Below are 21,805 nucleotides of genomic sequence, written 5' to 3'. Positions count from 1 at the left end.
CTCCATTTTACTGACTCCACAAATCTGTCACTTGGCAGTGTGTGAAGTCATTTACACTGTCCTGCTGGTGGGAACTGAGTAAAGGTACTGTCATGAAAACAAGGTCTGACATCTCCAGGAAAAAAGATTACTGGTCTTGTAAAGGATAATGTTTTCACCAAACATAGCAAGATATTTGAGTTGTATGCCTCAGGTTGGAGTCTGTTTTCTCCACAAATCATTGCCTTATATGAGGAAGAGAAGATGGCTCCTCAGCTGCCTTAGGACTGGGGATCAACCTGAATAGGTAGCTTTCTTGGGGCCAAATATAAAAGACTCTGATGAGGAATGATGTTTGCAGCAACTCACACCTGTTTAAATAAGTAGAATCATGTATGTTATCCCTTCAGCAGGAGGAGCAGTGGCTGTGGTAAAACATTTTAGATAATCCTAAGTCTTATAGTAATACTAATTGAAGTCCCAAAGGGGTATCTCTTGCTGATCTCTCAGGTCACCAGTTTGGTTATGTGGACTGGACAGACCATGTGGGAGAACAAGCCTCTCCCTTTTCTGTTCCAGGTAACACAGATAATGGACATTATGCTCCATTGCCTGAACAGGCCAGTTTCACCTCCTCCTCTCTTTTCTTGGCATTTTTCTTTGCCCTTAAAACATACAGCACCAAATTTAATTCATTTTTTTTTTCCAGGCATGGGAGTGCAGTTGAATTGGCAGGTTTGCTCTTTGGCATGCAGAATGAATCTGCTATTGCTTTCCAGTGACCAAGTGTTACAACTGTCAGTGATGCAGAGCATGAGGTTTTAAACATGCTATCAGTTGGTAATGACTGTAGGTTGGAATTGGTGACCTAGAAGAGACAGGCTTGATGTGTCTTTATCATGGCCATGAGCCATCCAGGGCTTCTTTTCAGACTACATAAGGAAATTATCATCAGTGTTACTGTATTTATGTATTAGTGGACATAATTAGATTCAAAGAGTCTTGTTTTTGGCTCCTTGTTTTCCATTGTGCAGTTCTATTGCCCTTGGTATACTGTTATGGGAGATCAATGATTAATAGGTGGACAGAAAGGGGATGGCTAAGGTTTGCCTCTCTTGGAAGGCCAGGAGGTCTAGCCCACCAACCATTAGAAGCTCATTACTACAGCAATAAAAGGATTGATCCTTTAGTATAGCTCCCTCAGAACTTTAACAATTAACCCACATGCAATTATATGCTGGCAGTATAAAGATGCTGCTGATAAATCACATTTTTTTATTTGTAAAGGGGGAAGAGAGATATTAATACACTGCAGCATATGGAATTAATATAAGTTGGGAACTAATAAAACAAGCTGCTAGGAGCAGTGCTGCCATTGCAAAATTTTGAATAACTTGACAGTAGCAGCCAATTCATTGCATCTGGGCAGAGACCATATTCTTCCCATATCAAGTGATTTGGCTTAGAGCAAGCGTGCCTCTTAAGCAGACTACAGGAGGCAACAGAAGTGGCTGGCAATAATTAAGTTAGAGCAGTTTGAAACAGTGTCCTGAGAAACAAATAGACTGCTGCAAAGTACTAATTACTCCAATGTATTAAATGCAAACACAGAAACAAAATGTAGCTCCTACTCCCAGTGTTAAACGTTTATAGCTTTCTAGATAGTAATGTGTGACACAGTGCATAATATATCTGGTAAAAGACAGGTTGTAAGGGAAAAAATACAGGACAGAGAGGTGTTGATTGTTTGGCTTCTCTTTCTGTGTTTCCATGCACTGGGGGCACATCTGCACTGAGATAAGGACACCAGGGCTGTCTTGCTGACTCAAATTAATTGCCTGCCTCTGCTTCTTGGGCCTTAGTCTTAAGAAACCTAGTTAAAATACAGGTCAGTGGCCAGAGCTGTTTGCTCCTCCACAGGGCAATCTTGCAGTATAAACAGTGCTTTGCAAGGGAAATAAACTGCACTAGTAAATCAATACACACACACCATCTCCAAGAAAGGGCTTTAGTGGCCCTACTGTACCTCTCACAAGGGGGATAGATACCCAAAGCTTTTGCATATTCTTCCTCTGTGTCCTCCTTCAGGTAGAGTGAGTGCCTTTTCTGGAGCTCTCAGTGCATTTCATAGCGCCCCAGAGAGCCCACCATAAGGCTGTTTAGAAATCAGCCCAGGGAAATTCTGTCAACGTAGTTCTTCAGCTCCCCAAAGTCTCAAAGCTTTTACTTTGAATAGAGCGACAGGGGGACATGCACACTAATTTCAATTTCTGACAGGTCTGAAGGCTTGCTGTGGGGTGCCAGGTGGATTAGCATGGGAGTTCAGCAAGATGCAGGGTGTTCTCCCTTTGAGTCAATATTACAGCAGTGCTTCAACACAATGCTACAGGTGCATGGATTTCTGTATGCCCTCTCAGCTTTAGGATGATAAACTAGTAATAATATCACTAGGTACTAACTCTGTTTACTGTTAGAAAACCTGAGTCAGAGTAGGGAAAATTTGTGCAAGCCACTTGTTTGGGGTTGAGAAACATCACTAACTGGAGTTCTAATTCTTTCATAACTCAGCTGCCACTAGATATTACTCGTTGCACTCCAGAGATTCCAGTCCATTTAGGATAAATGAAATACAAATCTGAGTGATGTAACATGGAAAAATGTCAGCTTTTCATCCCCAGGATTTTTTCTAGAACTGTTTTAAAGCAGCTTTAAAGAGCTGATCAGATAAACTCTCTTGATTTCTTCTTCTTCCCCATTGACCTGTATTTATTTTCCCTTTTGGACCTTACAGAATATTGCTAAAATAAATGATCATTGACCATTTGGGCTTATTTAATTGCATAACTGTGTGTATTCTTCTGCTTTCCATATAATAAGCTTCATGGAAACCCTGTTACTGTATCTGCATTCTTAAAATTTATGAACATCAAAAGAACTGACAGCAAAGACTGTCAAATCTTCATTTTGTTTTGCCATTACCCAAATACATATAATTTCACTAAAATCTTTAAGATGACTACTCCATTTGCATCATAAATGCACAACTATTATAATACAGTTTTCTGAGATAAATTTATTTTTTTTACAAACTTCAGTGACAGTAGGGATTTTAAGAAGCCAGCAGAATACTACTTTTTAATGCAGCAAAGATAACTACTTTTGAGACATGAAGGCATTTTATTCAAATTAAAAAGCTATAGGTGAATATAGGGCATTTAAGAAGAAAACTCTTCTTTGCCTTACTGTAGTGGTGAAGAAAAAGTCTATGAATTTAAGTGAGTTTGTAGGTCTAAAGAAAGTAGTCAAGAGGAGCTCTTGGCCTGCCTAGCCATGAGGGTCTCTACAAGTTTAGCATGAGAGCACATCCTCTCCTCCTGCCTCAAAACAGCAACCCCCCTGTGCATAGGTTCAAGAGCATAACTGATGTTGCTGTGGCAATATGTGGATGCACTCTTAGCAACTGCTTTCTTTTCATTCTCCTTTCATGACCTGAGTTCCTCTTGAGGGAAGGATTGCATATTTTAAAGGCATAGTTTTAAACCTACAGATATTTGGAGCATGAGAGAGTATTTAGGAAAGTATTGCTATGTGCTTGCCCTAGTTTTATACTTTTTTCCTATGCATTTACAGTCTCCAGGGTCTGAGTTAAGACTAACCTTTTGTCTGACCAGGATGACTGTTTTGTTTCTGTGTATCTTCATCAGAATATATATCCAATTTTAAAAGTTAGCAGCACTCCAGGGATTTCCGCAAAGAACTGTTTTTCTTCACAGGGATTCTTCCTGAACATTCACTGCTGTGTGAAGGGTCTCTTTTGTTACTTTTGCTGTCTGTAGCATAGCAGGCAACACCATGTCTTTTTTTTTTCCATCTTACCTTCAAATACAAGACATGAGGTCTTTGGGTGCACGAGGTCTTTGGGTGCCCTTGGAGGACAGGATGTGAAAGAAGAACTCAAATGTTCATTTCTCTTACGTGTGTAAAGGGTGTACATACAGTCTTTCAGAGCCTGTATTTAAGTTGTTGATATCCCTTGACATTCTTAGGTGGCATTTCCAAAGAAAGTGTTGATCTGACCTAGCTTTAGGTAGTCTCTGAATGCTGTTGAATATGCATCTAAAACCTGGGGATTCATAAGCATTGTTCTCTAGAAAACAGCTTTATTTCAGCCCACATACAGTGTGCTATTTAGTAGTTACAGACTTAGCAAAGTGCTACACTAAGACATGTCATTTCTAGGCATACCCTGTTCTAGGAAATACTGAATGACTTACTATGTGTTCTTTCCTGAGCATGCATCCTCTCTCTCATAGCTATTTCTGTGGCACAGTTCCATATGGAGCTGTGCAGGTGGGAAGCATTAGGCCATTCTTCCATCCTTGTATCATGAAAATCCTCATTTTCCGTAAAACTCTGTTCCAAGACCTATGGCAGAAGTCATGATGAAGACCAGAATGAGTCCAGGAGACTGAGTTTGATAAGCAGCAGATGTAAAAATGTCCCCTAGTATTTAACAGACTAAAAGAAGCTGGCTGGTCAAAACCACCATAATGTATTGTCCTTACAGTGCAGTTAAGTTTAGCAACAAATTCAACTATTACAATGGTACTGCATGTGCTGAGAGGAGCCGAGCTGTGAGTGCTGTGGCAGCTATAACCATGACTTTCTTGGCTTTGCATTTTCATTCTTTTACTTCATGCATGCTTTCTGGGAGAAGAGCCATTTCAGAACCTGAGAAAAATCTTTTTGCAAGGAAACCATGGGGGTGAGAATGAGCTGTTATAACCTGAGAAGCTAGAGAGACCAGGGAGCCCTTGAATTGAAAACCAAATGCCCTCTGCATATGGGCACATGTTTCTGCAGTGGGCCGCCATTGTGAGCCTAAAGACTGCATAGTTATCCAGGGTAAGGAAAATTCCAAGGTGGTACTTGGAATATATCTCGCTGTATGCCGAAACTGAAGCCATAGTTCTGCTGCAGGTCAAGGCCACAGATTAACGTCCTGCCACATCCAAGACAGAAACCTCCTATGTTTCAGCATTTGTTCTTTTTCATGTTGCTCTAATGACAATACCTTCCCCCCCACTATCAGCAAAAACCTTCCCAGTACATTTCTGTACTGTAATTTTTTTGTTGCTGCTCTTAGGCCTGGATGTGTAAGTAATTCTTTCCTTAGAATGATGCAGGAGTGCTCAGAAGGCACTGTGCTGGCCTAGCAAAATGTGTGCTGGGTCTCTGCCTTTCCTTCCAGCTAGAGCTGTGGTGCCATCAATATGCTAATTCAAGGCAGCTGAGAGCAGAACTCTCTACCTGCAGCTTTTTAAACTCAAACATTCTTTAATCAGTTTCCTAATTGGGACCTAGGGGACCCTTTTATGCTCTAATAATACATTGGACAAAACCTATCTTTTTCTTTTAAAATCCTTAATTATGGGATACATTTTAAATGAGTTTGATCATGGTGAGTACCTATGTGTTCCAGGCTTTTCTTTTGTCTCCTTTTATAAGACTGACACACAGAAATGCTCTGGAATCAGAAATAAAATACTCCATATGGATCATTTATTTAAGGCGTTGCCACTGTATGTATTCAGTCATTACACAATGATAAATTATTTTTTATTCAGCTATTTTTTTTTGTCTTTGCTCTCTTTGTCTGTGACCACAGTGACACCAGTCACTGGTATGTGTCACAGTGGTCAGATTGATCTGTGTCCCAGGCAGCTTAAAGAACTGTACAAGATAAGATATTGTGTTGGAAGTTTGGAACTACAGGAGAATAAATCAGTTCATCACAATGCTTCTGTAAGCAATTTCTTCCTAACCCCGTCTGGTGATTGGCACCATACTGTCCCTGAGATTGAGGACCGAGAGCTACTGCTGTGTAAGATTCTTATCATATAAAGATAAAAGCCCTTTTTCGGCACAGAGGCAGACTCAGTCAGAAGGATCCCTCCTTGCAGGATGAAGCTTACATGCACAAAACCAAAGATCTCTCTTATTTACCCAATGTATGCTGATATGCTTACTGTCCACTTTGTAAATCATCTTTTTGTTGTTTCTCAGCTTACAAGAAGACAGAGTTTTATGGCACTTACATTAACTATGAATTTAGCAGTTAGTCAATTTGCATGCAATTTCTAATATACTGATTAAACTCCAAGCCAACATAATTTTCATGTGAAGTTTGGATTAGATTTTCCTAGAGACTACCTTGTTGCTGCCTTTTCTTGAGTCCTGATAAGGAAGTCAGCAATGTTGTCCCCAGGACTTCAATGACTGTTTTTTGGGTGGTGCCCATGGCAAAAATACTATACCCATACTCTTTCAACTGGAAATCACCACAGTTAAAAAGCATGCTCTTTGCTTAATGACTGTGCATGAGAGGCACAGTTAACAGTCCTAAAGGGTGTCAAGACAGTGGATCCTTTTTGGTATGTCTGTAGTTTGTGTATCCTCCTGCATTTTCTGTTTGTTAAATAACCACATTCTTTGAAAAGAGTAAAGGAGGGATGGTATCTATCAAGAAATAGAGTGCTTATAGGGGGATTTGCTCCCACTGAGTCTGATCTCTAAATTTGTATTTGTTGGCAGCTTCCTGAGGTTTTAAAGTTAATACTTACTTCTAAATGTTGATTTATAAGGTGAGTAATAAATGTATTGAGTGATGACAAAGCCCTGAGGTTGTTCCTATAGAAACTAGATGCCAAGAGATGTAGGAATTTTGTGCTGTGGAACTTTGTATAGGGCCTGGATTTTGATCCTGGAAAGGGATTTGCTAATGGAGAGATCCAGTATCACTGACTATCTTTAAGACTTACATTGAGACACATGGTGGGAATATGTTTATTTCTGCTAGGGCTGCCTTTTCTCCTAGTTTTGTGTATCTACTAATATGCTCAGATAAGGTTGCTACTGACACTCATTTTGTGAGAAGAAAAATGCAGATAACTACAGTATCTCCTAGTTTTGTGTATCAACTAGTGTGTGTTAGTGCTGTTCTGAGTTGACATGGCTTAGAGTCTCCATACTTCTTGCCTTTGGAGGTGAGTTAAGTATTTGGTTGTATGTCTAGGATTATGCGGGGCAAGCTTGGACATAGGTGTGTAAGCAAGGTAATGCACTCAGTTTGAAGGAAGCAAAAGAGGCGCTGATAATAATTCTCTATGGAATTACTTCTATATTTTAGAAAAGGAAATTCAGTAGAAGGTTCCAGTAGCTATTGGCTAGAGGCAGCTGTGCTGCCAGTTGTGTCACAAGAGGGTACAGAGACATCTGGTAAATCTGCTGTAGAGAGGAATGAATGATGAGAGTCAAAATCAGTGTATGTATGGTATTAAACCAATAAGGGCCAAAGAAGAAACTAAAGCATTTCTTCTGCCCTACCATCCCCACTATGTGTGTGTTTGGCCTTTGGCTCTTAACTGGAAGGAATACACAAAATTATTGGAATTATGTTGTGGAACCATAGAGAAATCACTGTATATGAAGGGAGACCCTGAGGGAAGTGCTATGAAGCATCAATATGGCCAGTATGTTTTGAGGGGAAACAGTTCTAAACCAAGAATACACAAGTCAGCCTGAACTATTTGTCTTGGTGCCAGAAGGGACTCTTGGTCCCATTTTACTGAGTTCTAGACATTCCCCAGGAGGACAGTGTGATGCTGATAGCCAAGGAACTGAAATATTTTCAAAGGAAGAAAAGGGGAGGGACAAGACTTGAAAAGAGCAGGAAACAGGTGCAGTGTAGATTGATCACAATGCATCTCAGTCTTTCTTCAGTCAGGCAGGCGGAATCCCATCTTCTCCATTGTCCTAGGATGAGCAGTGTATCTTGGTATGTCTGGCTTACAAACTTTATTTTACTGCTGCAAAGACAGGCAAATCAAATATGTATGTCCCTGATACTGCTTGTTCTGCCATCACCCAAACTGGGAAGCCAGCTTCTGCAAAAGAAGCAGCAGACGTCAAACTGCATGATACATCCTCTTAAAAGAGAAAGCAAGTCCCCCTGTGTGAATAACTACATAATAAATAAAAGCTCTTCTTTCTCAAGACTGTTGACATTCTGGGTCAGTCCTCTACTTGGTGTAATTCCTCTGTCTTCAGTGAATTTACAGGAGAAGAAAAATGATCATCTCTGTTCAGAGGCAGAGTCTGCCCATGCATTTGTCTCACAGCTTAGAAAATTAGTTGCAACCTTGTGTTTGTGTGTATAATATATACATCTGTGCATGCACACATGCACGTATGTGTATGCATTAAGAAACAAAACTTCAGCTATGTTACAAATTTTAATGCTTTAATTTATCAGTTTAAATGCATCCTGATCATCTGCCAGGCGCACTTTACCTGCAACAGTTTGTTTGCCTATTCGTTTTCGATGCAAAACTTACTGTCCCTTAACTTGCAGTGAAACAGGATTCTCATGGTAATTTTTTAGCATTAAAGAACAAAACACTGTAGATGGAGTTTGAGTACCATAATAGTTGTAAAAGCAGCAACTTCCTCTATGACTTACCTACTTTCTTAGTTTCTTCAAGTCATAGCTGCTGATGAAAATGAAGTTTTTACTGCTCTTTTCCTTGTAGCCTAGACACGGCTACATCAGAAAAAGCTGAATCCTCGCTGCCTCACAGAGATCAGTTTGAGATCAAACTCCATTGCAGAATGCTTACTGTGGTGATGAAGTGAGGAAGAGCAAATAGCAACTGAATTTCCAAGTCCTGTTGTTGACTATGAAGCATTAGCGAAAGAGGAAACCATAAATTTGACCTCAAACCAGAATAAACCCCAAATAAAAAGAAAAAAAAAAAAAAAGATCACCTTTCTGGGCTTTTAAATCTGCAGTGAGAGAGCACAAGAATAGGTATCCAGCACAATTAGAGTTGCCTGGGAAGAATCAGGATGAGACCCACCTAAATATATTTTAAAGAAATAAAGGCCATCTTAACATTTGCACCAAAACAAGTTGCATCAAAATAGGTTGAGTGTGAAAGAAGAGATGAGCAGGTGAAGGGCTGGTGTAGGAATATTGGTATCTCTTGGGTAGAATATAAGGCTGTTGAACGTTTCTGGGAAAAGCACATATTCAGCAAAAGCATTCCTCTTTAGCATTCTGAAGCACATTTTCTTCTTGTCCAAAATGTCAATTTTACTAATATTAGCACATTTCTATAGGAAAATGTATCTGAAAGTTTATAGGCATATATACTGAGAAATCCAAAGTGGAGATAATTGTTTTTCATGCAAGCCATTACACCCTGAAAATGACTGTGGCAGGTCATCACTGAAGGCAGTAGCTTTTCAATATATGTGAAAAGAATATTTATCTAAGGAACAAAACAACCAGAAGTTTTCATAAGTACCAATAGTCTCACTGGGGTTTTTTTGGGAGGGTTCTTGAAACATTTTCCTCAGGGCCTAAACCTGACAACCAAAGTTTGAAATTGAAGCTGAGGTGAAGGTAGGGGGGGGATGAGTAAAGAAACACCTTACTGTACATCCTGTTATTGTCCTGCTGTGAGTTCTCTGCAAGCCTTCTCACAGCCTGGGGCAATTTTAGATTTCAGGCTTTCACCAGGACCTTTAGGCTGGAGGCGAATGTCTCATGTGCAGCCTTCCTTCAGAATATCTGGTGCTGGTCAGTGGCAGAAACAGGACTCTCAAGTAGCCCTCAAGGATAAGGTTTTGACAATTTTCATGTTTCTCTGTCAGGCAGCTTAAAACCCCATCATATCTACATTCTATAAATAAGATACTTATGTGAGTTTTCTGTTCTGCACCTCTCTGATATCTTTCTGTATCCTGTAGAGAACATTTTGCTGTAAAGCTATATACTTTGCTGTGATAAATGCGGATGTTTTCATAATGTGTAGTCTGCTTTTTACACCTACATCTAATTGCAGCTGCCTCATGAGAAGCTGTATTATGGAGGAGGAAAAGTATTAAAAATATCAGCTCTATTTTACGTCCTGTAGCATGGAAGGAAAAATGCTGTATTTTAAATGAAATGAAAATGGTTGAAGTAGCAACGTATGGTGACACCCTAAAAGAATAGGTATTAGATGTAATGCAGAAAGATGGCTGTCTTACATGTTCTTCAGAATATTACGTTCATCTCCACCACCCAATGAGTGCTCAGGCCACCAAAGTTCAATTAATCTTTACCACTCAGACCACTTTTCCTTTAAGAGAATGAGAGAAGATTAGAGATTTGTTATACTAGACCATCTTTCTCTTCTCTCCCTTCTCATTTTTCAGTGCATAAACTCAGCCTGTGATTAATGATTGTGAATACTATAGTCGGTAGGCATTTTCTGTGCTGAAGCTATTATGCTACAAGCTAACTTTAAGCACCTCATGTGCAACATGGCTTTTTTCCCATTGCCATCAGACAGGTCTGAGGGAGAGCAGTGACATGCTCAGAGAATGGGAAAAACCTTTTGAAAAGGCTTATAATAAAACTAGTTTTAATATTTTCCAGCCACTCGGCTTCATGAATATCCCATCCAGCTACACAGACTGTAACACAACACTTGGATGGAAATGCGTTTCCCCCGTCAGTATGCATTTAGGGTAGCATAGCCATTCAAACACTTCATTTAAAGAATAGGTCACCTCAAACTAAATCATAAGGCTTCTGATCTACTTTCTGAGAGTTTTCAAAGAGATGGCTGCACAAAGCATCTGTGGTTTACTCAGACTTTGCTTTGACTCTAGTGGCTATTTTGGTCATAAGAAGGATGTTTAGGTTTAATCCTGAGTTGGCAAGAATTGTCCTCTCCTGTTTCCCTACCTGTTCCTCAAGTAGATTGTATTGTATTGCTGTTAGTTGAGTTACTAAATATGATTGCTGATATAACAGTGGTCACAACTGAAGCCTTTATTAGCTAGAAGAAGAGAGACTCTAGACATGTCCATTGCACAGCAAGGCACATTAAGCAGACTCTCTCTTTGCCTTGTATTAATCTTAACAATATTTCCCCATCTCCCCTAAAATAAACACATGGCTTGATACACACAGCAGACATTTGTAAGGCTGTAAGCCACTGCTTAAAAAAATAATTTAAGTATTTTTATTGATTTGACAGCAGGAAGGGTTTGACAAGTGGAGATGGAACATTATTTATATTGTCATATCCCATTTCCATTTGTTTGGCTGCTTTGTGAGGGATGATCTGTTGGAAAATAAGATATAACATCTATCATCATTTACCTGAACATAATGAGTTGCATTTACAGCCTTTATAATAAGGCAGTGCATTCTGCTCCCCATCATTCTGTAGTAATTTTGGACTAAATCTAATGATAAGGCTTCTTGAGATGATAGCAGAGTAATATTGCTGAATCAATCTGAACAGTGGAATTTCCTCAGCATTCAAACCTTTCTTTATAGTCCAAGACTCTGTACAAATTAGCACTGTATTTGAGAATGGTTGCATCAAATACAAATTAAATTTGATAACTGTGTTAAACTACTGTAGTCCCACCGGAATTTTTATTGTCTGCAGTATTAGTCTAATAAGATAATCTTCCAGTGTCTGCTGCACAGGGTCATAACAAGATACTAGGGACCAGCACATAAAGTATCTTCACAAATGTCACCTAGACAAAGTGTTTACTCACTTTGCATCCGATTCTTGGGAGGTATCTGAAGGTGAGGGAAAGCCCCACTAAAAAAGAGATCACTGACATTTTGCATGGCTGGGTTTTGGATATTGACTATTTTATATTGTTAACTTTCGAGCTGTGACCTGCCTTTTAACTTAATGTGATAGGAGGTCTGACAATGATAATTGCCAACAAAAAATAAATATGATCAAGGAGGATATGAACCTGGAAAGTCCTTATATGTGTTATCTCCACCAGTGAGAGAGTCCAGACAAAATCAATGAACCAGCAGCAATTGTTAACCTAAGCAGATACATGCTTGAGATCCTTTTTCAGTTTATGGAATAGTAGATTATTTTTTGCAGTGCAAGTGTTTGTCCATAGATCAAACTCCCAGGATGAATAGGATTTGATCAATAGTGGAACAAGTCTCAAAGAAAGGGGGCCTACAGGGATGCTGGTGAGGGACTATTCATTAGGGACTGTAGTGATAGCACAAGGGGTAATGGGTTCAAACTTAAGCAGCAGAGGTTTAGACTGGATATAAAGAAGAAATTCTTTACTGTTAGGGTGGTGAGGTACTGGAATGGGTTGCCCAGGAAGGTTGTGAATGCTCCATCCCTGACAGTGTTCAAGGCCAGGTTGGATGAAGCCTTGGGTGATAGGGTTTAGTGTGAGGTGTCCCTGGGCATGGCAGGGGGGTTGGAACTAGATGATCTTGAGGTCCTTTCCAACCCTAACTATTCTATGATTCTATGGTACTCCTGGAAATCTTTCTCATAGTAGAAACAAGGTACTTTTCCCCCAGAATCCATAATCAGGCTGCAACTATGGGATAAGTTATAGTCATTTGGTGCTTTTGTGTATCTTATCTTAAGGAGACAGTTGTTCTATCTAGAGTACATCTCACTTGCTGTGAGTCCTGAGAGCAGTGTGAAAAGTCAGACCTTTAAAAGAAATAGGCTTGCTCTTCTCTAGGATGCAGATTTGTTGGAATGCATCTTGCAATGCACTTCTCCATTTTCTTTCCACTCCTTCTTCTCACCCTCTTGTGCCTGTGGCAGAACAGAGAAAACCTTTGAATGGCAAAATATAAGTAGTTTTTATAAATAGGAAACTTTAGGATCAAGGCTGCCAATACCTCTTAGAATTGGAGGAGGTATTTAGAATTAAGTGAAGTTCAGATAAGGAGCTGAGAGGTAAACAGGTTATGGCCCTGTCACTTCTCTATCAGAGCAAAGTAGTCCCATAGCATTAATGGCCATTTTCAACTCTGAGAAAGCAAAAAAATTTTGGGAGGAGTATGGGTTGTTTCATTTTCATGTCTATTTTATTTGAACATACTTTGCACCTTTCATTGAAAGCATTCAAAGTTTTGGCAGTCTTTATTGACTGTCTGAAGGCAGTTGATTTATAGTATGTGTAAAAGGATCATTGTAGTCATCAATGGATTGCATCTGTTTCTGGAGAGAAACACAGCAGGTGCTTCACTGAACACAGCAATTCTAAGCAATAGCATGAGATAAGATGAAGAGCCTGTCATATAGTAGAAGAGCAACAGAAGGAATAATAGTGAGAATTAATATATTTGGGATAGCCCTTTATTTCTAAGAAAGGCATCATTGTGAAAATTGTAAATTGTTAGGATATAGCAGCAGAGTGAGCCTATAATAAAACTGATGGTGTCTTGGCAGTGTGACCTTTATTAAATTTATGAAATCATAAATTCCTTGGTCCCGAAACCTGTTCGTATTAGAGATGGCTTTGAGAAAATCAAAACTAATACCAGGGAGAGGCAGAAGTGAATCTGAGCTATAGCGCATTTGTTTTCCTCTTTTTCCCATATCCTTTTACACGTGCATCCAGTTTTATGTAAATGCAGTGGCAAAAATGTAAGCTGATAAATAAAGCAGCAGACACAGAGCAAAAAATCCCTCTCAAAAATTCTGACTGTTGGTACCCTGAATGTTTTGATTATAGTCCAGCATAACAGTCTTCTCTTTCACCATGTCCTGAAGTGGAAAGCCAAGGGGTTTTGATCCCCCTGAATTGTCCTGTGTATCATGATTTCAGAAACATCTGCGAGAATCCCTCTCTGCTGATTTGTTCTTACAGATCACAGTGTTCAATGGCCCCTGATTTGTTTCATTTTTCATGACAGTTGTGATGGTCTGGTGGTTTTACAGGGGGTAAGAGTGTACAGCACAGATCACATTTTTTCCTGCAACTGTATCTGCCAGATTTTAAAAGCAAAAAAAAAAAAAAGGGTGTTGTTTTGTTGTTTTTTTTCCTGTCTGTGCAGTGATGAGCACTTATTTCAGCTGTCAGATGCAAGCACAGACAAAAACTCAAACTGTGCAGAAAATGAAATCTACGTAGATACTTCCATGGTGATGGGGAACATCTAGTGAAATATCCAAAAGGCTTTCTGCAACACATATTGTACAGATATACACAGCAAATACCAGCACAATTTGAGATAATTTATAGTAGCTGCCTAATTCTATTGGCAATTTTAATTGGGCACATGTTTTTGCTTTGTTTGTTGGCTCTGCCACATAACATTTTCATTCATTACGAAGCATCTGCATTAGTCCTCTGGGTTTGCACATGTGTAGATTCTGTCATAGAGAAATGCTATTATTAAGGAAAGGCAGAAGACCACATTGTGTTTCTTTCTTACCTGTAAACAGGGCTAGTAATACTATGCCCACCTTAACAAATTAACATGTACAGCTTTGGGACACAGTCTGTCTTACACTGGATTTATCTTGCCTCCTGCAAGGAATCATTGATTCTGGCTACAGAGTGCATGTGGGACTGAGTAACAAATTGACAGAGGGCTGCAGTGTTGGCCTCCATCCTCCCTTCCTTTCTGTGGGCTTCTGAGGGGATATGCACCTGTGGAGCACTAGGCTAGGACCCTTAAGTTATGTTTTATTCAAGGTGAAGGCCAATACTCATTGTTGATAGCCAGGATAAAATACTGCTCTTCTTGCTCACGTGAGCTGTTGGAAAACAAATTTTTTTCAAAGGCAGCTCCCTGAAACACTGTAAAACACTGTGAGGACAAGATGTGTCATAAGCTGTAGTTCTCCCAAAGCTTTAGGTGGAGGGACTGTCTTCTGGCCTACTGTGAAGTGAGAGAGGCACACTGAATCAGGAACCTAACGAGAAGCAAAGCCTGAGCGAGAGACAAAGACTCTAGAAAAATGAGAACACACTGTCAAAACGTGATTCTGGGCCCCAGATAACCAATCAAATTGCCTGTTGCTGTTTGAACAGCCTTTGACAGTGTCTCAAGGCCTTCCTACTCAGGTCTGCTTCCCTATCAGGAATGAAATATTCAGGCAACTGGTGAAATACTCCTGCCCTGAAGGAGGACATGAAAGAAAAGTACTACCACAAACCCCAGGGCTTTCCAGTGTGATTTTTGTCATCTTTCTTGTCCAGCAAGTTTCCGTAAAACTTCAGTTCCATCACAGAGTTGGCTCTATGGGGAATCTGGCTGTTGAAGTGTAGAGCAAGGCAGGTCTACAAAGGCTTTTTTCTCAGGCATGTTTTGGTAGCTAGGCTCCTAGAAGGAGAAAAGGGAAGAGTGACATCTGGGAATACTTCAATGCTATGTCAATGTGGATAGCCTTTGGCTTCAAACACACTGTTCAAGCACAGCATTGGTGCTATTATAACTTACCTTTTAGTACTTCTTTATATCACATTTTTTTGTGCAGAATAAAGATAATAACATGCTTACATATGATGTTCTTATGGAGTCATAGCACCAGAAACACATGTTAGTCATAGAGATTGGATTGCTTTTTAATCCATGTAGAAAGCGTTCACATGGTATATTTTAGCTGTTGAAGATAAATAGCATAAGGAAATAAAACCTGACTTCATCACTGTACTTAGCTAAATCAACTTAAAATTATTGAACTGTGGATTGCAGGTCACGTAATAAAGTCAAGTTAGAGAGTACTAAATTCAGTTGATTTAGACACTGAGAACAGTCTAACAAGAACTGCAAAGAGAAAGGAAAGGCTAATTTGTTTCCCTTCTCAGCCCTCTGCAACAGTTGTGTAGATTGGTATTGCTAATGAAGACTGCTATATAACATTAACAGAGAAGAAATATGAACTGAGATCAGGAAGTTCTGGGTCTGATCTTTGCTGCCACCTGCAATGGAGTAGTGTGAAATTCAGAGGTTATGAAATCCAGCATATCTCTAGCTAGGTTGAAACAGACATGAAATGATTCCATGGCCATTTTTTCCCCCATTCTTTCTGTAGTCTGTCTTTCAATACGCAGTGTAAAAGTATGCATTCCTTCCAGTTTCATTTAGAAATACCCACAATAATTGAAAGCTTGTCTGTTCTCTTTGCTGATGGGAATTTAAAGCTGGGGTCAGGTGCATGATTTCCATCACTGGTATCTGAAGCCCTCTTATCCTAGAACACATGTAAGACAAGTGACTGAATTAGGAAACTTGGGCTTATCCCCAGGCTTTTTGTTCTGCAGCTTTCCTGCTGTGCAGGACAGTTTATTGTGTAACAGAGGCTAAACATAGGCTGTCAGCTATATCACTTAAACTAGTAACCTTTATGGCCTTGGGAATAGGTTTATGTCAGTGCATGACAGTAGGATGGAACCAGATGTGGGTTTCCCTTTCCCTTTGAAAGCGAAAGCTTTCCATCTAGGCCTCCCTTGTCAGAGCTTGCATGCTTTTTGCATTATATCTTTAATGGAAAAAGCTGTACTTGGGTTTTTAATCTTGGCTCTGAGGCTTTCTCCCATCCCTTTCTCTCCTTGGAAACTCTTTTTCCTTTACTGTCCATGTCCTCTGTTATGTTCTCACACCCTCTCTGACCTGCAGTCCCACTGCCAGCATCCAGAAGGGGAGCTCAGCTCCTGGCAATGCTGGTGGCAGTAGATGGCAGCAGCAGTCCACGTTGGAAGCCCTGAGCGGTAAAATAAACGCTAGGAAGCAGAGGGGCTCACAGGAGGCTGGCGTTTTAAATATCATCACTTTTCCCCCTGGCACATCTCTGGTTCTGATTTTTCCCCCCCACATCGCCTACGTGTTCTGTGACAATTATCCAAAAGGGTTTTTCATTTTATTTCCTATTACGCTTACACACATTGGTGATCGATAGAAGCCTTGGCCGTGCACCCCTCAAAACATAAGCAAGAAGAGAATTTGGAAGGCTCATATGATTTCTCTGCGAAGTACAGCACTCTGATTTATTTTTGGTTTTCCTAACACTTCAGTCCCCACATATGTGCTTACAATCCAAGGTGTTTCTAAATGACTTACTTGGTTCCTTGTGCTGCCATTCTGTATTAGAGCAGGGAAACTTGTCTTTTTTTTTCCTTTTGAATACTATTTTTAATTGTTGCAGCTCAGTACCGAGACGAAAAATGAAGGGGAAAATAAATTTTATTTATTTATACCACAAAGTAGGATCACATAGGACAAAAAGATGTCCTTTTTGTAATCTTACAAGCTAATACAGAATGTTGAAGTATGGTCAGTTTGCCCTCTCAAGTAATTAAAGTGGCAAGGGATTCAGCCACTGAACCTGCCAAGGGGGTGATATCCTCCATGCACAGATTTATGCATTGCTCCCAGGTCCAGGCCAGCTTGATGCCCATGCATACTCTGCCTGTCTGTGGCTCACATCAGCAATGCTGATTTTTTCACACTCTTCTGTCACTTAGAACACCTGCTCCCAAAAACAACGTGCAGATTAACAGCTTTACAAGCCCAGCATATGCAACAGCTACACACAGGCAGTCAGATATTAGCTGGGAGCAGAAGTCTTGGAAAGTGCCTGTGTTTTACCCACTGAACAAGACAGAAGGAGAATTGCTTAACAAACAACAAAGTAACTGCAAGGCCCTTCACTCTCATTGAACTCTGGGTGCTGTCTGACTCCAGGGAGGCAGAGTTATCCCTGCTTCATCAAGCTAGCTCCTTCATCATGAATACCCACTCTACCTAGCTTATAAAGATAGCTCCTTGAAACAGACTCGTTCCTGGCCTCTAGGCAGTGATACCTGGATTGGTTGCCTTATATAATCATAAACCTTTGTGGCTGGTTTTGCAATCAAAAATGGCCTCTCCCTGACAATTACTTTTTTTTTGGGTGTGATCTATCCTTTTGTTTAGAGGCTGCATGCATAAATAGAGAACTGCATAAATTACTGACACTCTCTTGTTAAGCTTTAAAAATGTCTTTTTCAGAGAGAAGCAGTGAGACCAAAGGTAGCACGGATATGCAAAATGGAGTCTGTGGGTTTTTAAGGATACAAATAGGGAGTTCAGTATTTCACACATAAATCATAAATTGCATGAACAGATTTCCTATTCTGTTACAGGAATAACAGAAAGAAACAGTCATAGGAAATCTGTGTGTCGGTGTAATTTTGTTCCCTGTGGCTCCACCTGCCATATCACTACCCTTGAAGTGCTTTATTCTCCCCTTGTTTTAACCAGTTTGCCTCAGGCTGCATTAAACCTGGTGCAGGCAGCAGGGGCAGACACAAACATCACTAGAAAAGCCATTCAGATGGTTTTCAAGTGATAATGTCACATGTTGTAACTGTTATGTTCGTTTCCCTTACGTTTGATCAGAAAGAACATTTTTTGGCACTGGAGGATAATTATGTGCCACCCTTGGGAAGCATATTTGAATGTTGAGCTGTGATGTAGAGGAGGGAGAGTGAGCTATGTATGTTTTGCCATTTTAGTGGCTTACATCTTAGGCAAAATCAGAAGTGTTGTCAAGAATTGGATAATAAGCTTAATTATTATAACAAATCATTAGGTGAAAATAGCAGTTTGTTTTGAGTTTTGCTCAACTTATATAGTAAAGCCAAGCTAAAGCAAACCCCATATTTTTAAACTATTCACATGACATATAGTCTAAATATGTCTAATCTAAAATAGCATTAATTCTTCGGTAGTATTTGCCACCTTGAATGTTGGAAGTCTGACATCATGGGTTACTTCCAAAAAGTAGCAGTTCCCTTTAACAGTTCTATTTGACTAAGATCCAGAACTGCAGAAATTAGTGTCCATCCTTTGAATTTTTGGCTTTGGGCTTGTTTTTATTGCCTTGGAAAGAAATATATACCCGATGCATAGATGGTGATAAAAATGAGAAGAGTAGGTCCGGATTGCATTTGATAGTTCCAAAGGTTGACAGAAACCTGGAATTATTCACTCTCTGAACATAAACACTGTTTTGTACTTAGTAGAAATTATGGTCCTCAGCTGCTACTGGTAACTAACGATATACAACTTGTCATTCAGAAGCTTATAGTGATGAATAAAGGCACAGAGCCTGGTATAACATTTTTACACTGTGCACGGCAGCTCAGCAGCTGGAGATGCCTATCTCTAGTCCACTGCCAAGGGTAAAGCATGTAGGTTGCAGTTAAAAGTTTTCAGATTATTAAAATCAACTTTGAAGGGGATCTGAAAGTAAAATTAAAAATTTAAAGGAATCTAAATTGTTCCTTAAGGCAGACTAACCAGAAAACCTCACTGCATTACCCTAAGTAAAGTTGCTGGACTTCCATCACAATTAGAGGCACATCTTCACTATCTGAACCACCTCTTACAGGTGAGAATGCTTATTAATACCCACTTTGAAGAAGCAATTTGTGAGAAGTAAAAGTAATATCTGTGAAAGTTGTACTGACCAGCCTGAGTGTCAAGAATGGGCTTAGCCCTCCAGCAGTGGATATTGCCATCCTAAGACATTACTGCATGTAACTCATCCAGAAAAATCTTCATTTACATAATTAAAAAGTTGATAGCCCCTGGTATTATCTTGCTGCTTAGCAATGTAAGGGAGAAAAAAGATTAAGAAATGTGTTAAAATTCACAAAAAGCCTGGAACTTTCCTTGGACCATCTGAGTTGGTTTATAGATGTGTAATACAAACTTAGCTATATTGCTGCGTCCCAGGAGGGGCATTTAGGAAGTGATAAACACAAGTATAAGAGAAAGTGACATAAGGATAGCTGAATCTGGAAAGAAGATGGAAGATAAAGAGTCTGCCTAGATGGCAAGAATCATACTGAGGAAATCTTTGAGATCTCACAGGAAACACTGATCTATGTTCATTACAGAAATACAAAAAAAAAAAATAGCCTGCTCGTTTTATGTAACCTCTTCCTTTGCACAAAGTAGGGATCTCTGTAGGTTGCTAGAGAATCTGCTTTTGTAGTGTAAGCAATAGTGGATCTGATTTTCAGGCATGGCAAATAGGGTTCAGCCCTAGAAGACATCTAAAATGGTCATAAGCACAACTATTTTATGATGTGTTTTAGAGCTGAATTCTGGAGAGTATTTGTCAAGGAACAGAGAAGAGATTAGGATGAGAAGAAATGAAGACACTATAGATAAGTGTGCATTTGAAGGGTGCTCAAGCAAACATATCTGCAAATAAAGAGTGAAAAAACCCATCCATGAAGAAAACAAGCTGATAAGTGTAGGAAAAATGGGAATTGAGTTAGGTCCTATGAGTTAGGTCTGGCACAGGGCAACAACAGGTTCTTAAAACATTTAGAGAAAATGAGAAGACAGAAAACTTGAATCATTCTTCAATGAGGATGAGACTGAGATTGTAATTTAGATTACATTTAGAACACACCTCAAAACAACCAGAATTCTTTGCTACTATTTCTTGATAATAATAGTGATGACAGTGTTGGTATTAAGGGTACAGACAAAGATTAGTAAGGGTAAAGACATGAAAGCTGAAAAGATTACACTGAGTTAAAAACAAATCTCAAGAGCATAAAGTGCTTTAGTTGGGAGATTGTAGCAATATGTGCTGAAGGCTTGTAGCCTGTGTTTCCAGTCAAATACCAGAAAAGATAAAGAATGTTGCAATTAAAACAGGGGAAAAGGCTGTATGAGCAATATATACAGCCTGTTAGGAAAAATATTAACTGAAAGGATAATTAAATTCATGTAGAGAAGTGGGAAAATGGATAAAATATCTCATGCTGTTCTAGCCTAGATATTTTTTTTAATAGAGGGTTTGGGGTTTTCCTTTCTTTGTTTTATTTTTATGATGGCAACAGAGTTTGAGCTGAAGAAGAACCAGCATGTTAGATGTAGATAATTAGCAGATTTGCTCGAAGATTTGTTTTGTAGCCAGCCTTATTCGATATCTAATTAATATCTATCAGAATATTGTAAAAACTTTGCTCATGAAGCAGCTTCTATAGAATATATTAGAATATTTTTTTTTAACTGGAATATCCTCAAGATAAGTGCATAACAAGAAACAAGAAACATTGAAATAAACTCAGGGTCAAACTTCAGGATCAGCTAAGCTAGCAGTGATATTTCTCAATGTGTTTCTATTAGAAGAAGGTAAGTATTAGTGCCATTACATAAGTTACTGGTGATAGTTTTTATGTGGATGCCTCTGTAAGTTTCTACCTCCTTCCATACATTCAGACAAGATCAAATCAAACTGGAGCAGGGATTGAGAAGTCTGTTATGATTGAGCCAGACAAAATGAAAAATAGGGTGGGCAACACTGATAATGAACAACAGATGCTAAAGAAGCCATTTAAGATGTTACAAGGGAAATTCTGTGGTTGGGTGTTGCTTGAAGAAAAATCTTACAGAGTATCTGTTCATTTGTAGTCAAGGCATTTAAAAGCAGTATCAATTTCCTTTGCTTCAAGCTGGGAAACAATCATGAATAGCACAATTGTGGAAAATGCCCTGTCATGGACATGTTATTGAACAGTGGCACGTTCCAGCATGTAAGATGTTCTGCAGAAACAGATGGCTCAAGGGACCAGAGTCATGATGCCATTGACTTGATGCAGATAACAATCTGTATGCAAGATGGGCCTCAACAGCTCAGACAGTGGAGTGTTATGAACCATATTTGCTAATAGTAGAAACACAGGAATAAGTCTGGAAGCACTCCAGGCAGCTACATCACTATTCTGACGATCTGAACAAAGAATACTGGATTAAAAAAAAAATCTAAACAGTTGGTTTTTAATTAATTTCATTATCTGTTGTATTGAGAGGCAAAAGACTAGAATTCAAAAGGGGCATACCAGCTTCTCTAGTCTTTCCTGCAAGGTACTTTGGGTGTTGTAAGTGAGCCCAGTATTTGAATCTGATGCCTTAGAGCAACAATAAAAAAACATTCATATGAATGAGGCAAGG

Source organism: Melopsittacus undulatus, chromosome 4 (assembly GCF_012275295.1).
Source record: "Melopsittacus undulatus isolate bMelUnd1 chromosome 4, bMelUnd1.mat.Z, whole genome shotgun sequence".
Classification (NCBI taxonomy): Eukaryota; Metazoa; Chordata; class Aves; order Psittaciformes; family Psittaculidae; genus Melopsittacus; species Melopsittacus undulatus.
Note: the sequence above shows the minus strand (reverse complement) of the source record.